This window comes from Gossypium hirsutum, chromosome A01 (assembly GCF_007990345.1).
Source record: "Gossypium hirsutum isolate 1008001.06 chromosome A01, Gossypium_hirsutum_v2.1, whole genome shotgun sequence".
NCBI lineage: Eukaryota > Viridiplantae > Streptophyta > Magnoliopsida > Malvales > Malvaceae > Gossypium > Gossypium hirsutum.
This window is the reverse complement of record NC_053424.1, coordinates 65,611,234-65,614,056: the sequence shown is the minus strand read 5'-3', so window position 1 is coordinate 65,614,056 and position 2,823 is coordinate 65,611,234.

Here is a 2,823-nt window from a genome sequence, read left to right as displayed (position 1 = left end):
TATAGTTTCAGCAAGACCGGATTGTCGAACCCGAAGGAACTAAAAGTTCTAGTAATGACTGTCTTTTTATTATCTAGCCTAAGAATAAAGAGGTTTTTGTTTTAATTAACTAATTATCTAAACTAAGAACTCACAGAGAAAAGAATTGGGGAATTGCTTCTGGGGAAAATTGATTGACTTAAGACAATACCTAAGGAAAAATCCACCTAGACTTTACTTGTTATTCTGGCTCCGAATCGGACGATTTATTCATTCAACTTGTTTCGTAGAGATCCCTAAGTTATGTTATTATCCCTATTCAAGATTAACAACGTCTAATCCCTAGATTGAATAATTGAGACTTTTCTCTAATTAACACCCTAGGGTTGCATTAACTCGATCTATGGATCCCCTTATTAGGTTTCACCCTAATCTGGCAAAATCTTGTCACCCTATGTCTAGGCACGCAATCAACTCCACTTAATTATGACAAATGTACTCTTAGACAGGGTCTATTCCTCCTCTGAATAAGAGCTTATCTTGGATCAGTATCCTGGGATATAAAAACAAGAATTAAGAACACATAATTAAGAACAAGTTAAATATTTATCATACGATTCAAAAAATAATAACAAGATTCGTCTTAGGTTTCATTCCCCTTAGGTATTTAGGGGTTTTAGTTCATAACTAAATAAGAAAACATCTCAGAATGATAAAGAATACAAAATATAAAGAAAACCCAAAACTCCTGAAGGGAAATTGAGGAGAGATCTTCAGTCTTGATGATGAATCTGACTTCTGAGATGGATCAATCGACTTCCTTGGAGTAATTCCTTACTCCCTATTCTCTGTGTCCCTTTTCTTCCTCCTATAGGGTGTATTTATAGGCTTTGGAATGCTTAAGAGCCCTCAAAATTAGCCTTTTTCGAATTGGACTCAACTTGGGCTCAACAGGGACACGCTCGTGTGACACGCCCGTGTTCGATTACTTCAGGTCATGTTCGAGCCTGCCAAATTGACAAGGCCATGTCGTCTAGCCATGTGAGGAGGTCCAGGCCGTTTTGATTTCGTACTTTGGTCCATTTTCTCTGTTTTTGGCTCATTTATCATTCCTTTTGCTCTCCTATGCTCTCCTAAGTATAAAACATGAAATTAAAGCATTAAGAGCATCAAATTCACCAATTCTAATGGGAAATCATCCATAAAATGCATTAAAAATGGGGTAAAAATATGTATAATTTACAGTTTATCATTGCACCAGATTGGTCTCAACCTTTTGAAGTGCAAACGACTTTGTTGTGGGTGCGGTTCTAGGACAACGAAAGGGAAAAATATTTCATGCCATCTATTATGCTAGCAAAACTCTTATAGATGCTTAATTCAATTATACCACCATAGAGAAAGAATTGCAGGCTGTAGTCTTTGCTTTCAACAAGTTTCATTTCTATCTTGTCGGTGTAAAGGTTATTGTATTCACTAATCATTCTGCGCCGAGATATCTCTTTGCGAAAAAGGATGCCAAACCAAGACTAATATGCTAGATATTACTGTTGTAAGAATTTGACATCGAGATAAAAAATCGAAAGGGTTTAGAGAATCAAGTTGCAAGCCATCTGTCTCAATTGGAAGTTGGTAGTGAAGACGAAAACATACTTCAAATTGTCGATGCATTCCCAAATGAGAGGTTATTTGTTGTAGATGCAACTCTTTGGTATGCAGATTTTATTAATTATCTTGTAACACCCTTACCCCTATTCATCACCGAATAGAGTTGCGAAGCATTACTAGACTTATTACACAAATAAACATACATTTCTCATACATTTTTTCATTCTAAATATAAATCATTCACAATCATTCATAAAGTCGCTAATACGAGCCTACGAGGCTTAAATCATGCATTAGAAGTGGTTCGGGACTTAACCAATAACTCAGGAAATTTTTGGAATGCTTAGAAAATTTTACAAAATATAGAGGACACACGCCCGTGTGGCCCAGACATGTGGACATTCGCAGTGGGATCACATGGTTGTGTCTCAGCCCGTGTTCGACTCCGTGTAACTCTTTAGCTTGGGTCACATGGCCAACACACACATGCCCGTGTGACTAGCCCATATGCCCTTCAAAATTGCCACACACGCACGTGTTCCAGGCTGTGTGCTAGGTCGTGCCAGTGTGGAGCATACTAACTTGATTTCTAATTAAATCCCAGGGGACATCTAGCCGTGTCACCTAACCGTGTGTCACACACGGCTGAGACACACACCCATGTCTCTGCCCATATGGACAAAAATAGGCTATTTGCCAAGCCATTTTTCTCACCCAACCTTTCAATCACCTATACAAACCAAATGGCATATAACATTGCATAAATAAGCATTTCAACCAATCTCAATCAAGCCTAATTCATGCTAAAACCATACAACTAATCACAAGATACACAAGTATCAGAATAAGCCATTTAATTTCATACCAAAATTCACATTCTAAAATCATTAATATGGTCACTTTCAACTATGTATCACTTTACCTAAAACCACAAGCATACTAATCTCAAATTCAACCATTTGATGCTCCAAATACCAATTCACAACAAGCATATAAATGAAAATTATTCACAACATATCAAAAGGCCTTTTTTTCATATATATACATCACCAAGCATGCCAAAATAAGCCAAGTCACATGGCTATACACATAACTAACCATTCGTCATTTAAAAGCCAAATCAAATGGCTAAATCCATTACTAATAAATAACATATATACCAAAATGACCATAACTCCAATACATGCGATATAACCAAATACATAAGTTCAAAAGTACCAAAGTGATAGCTTGATA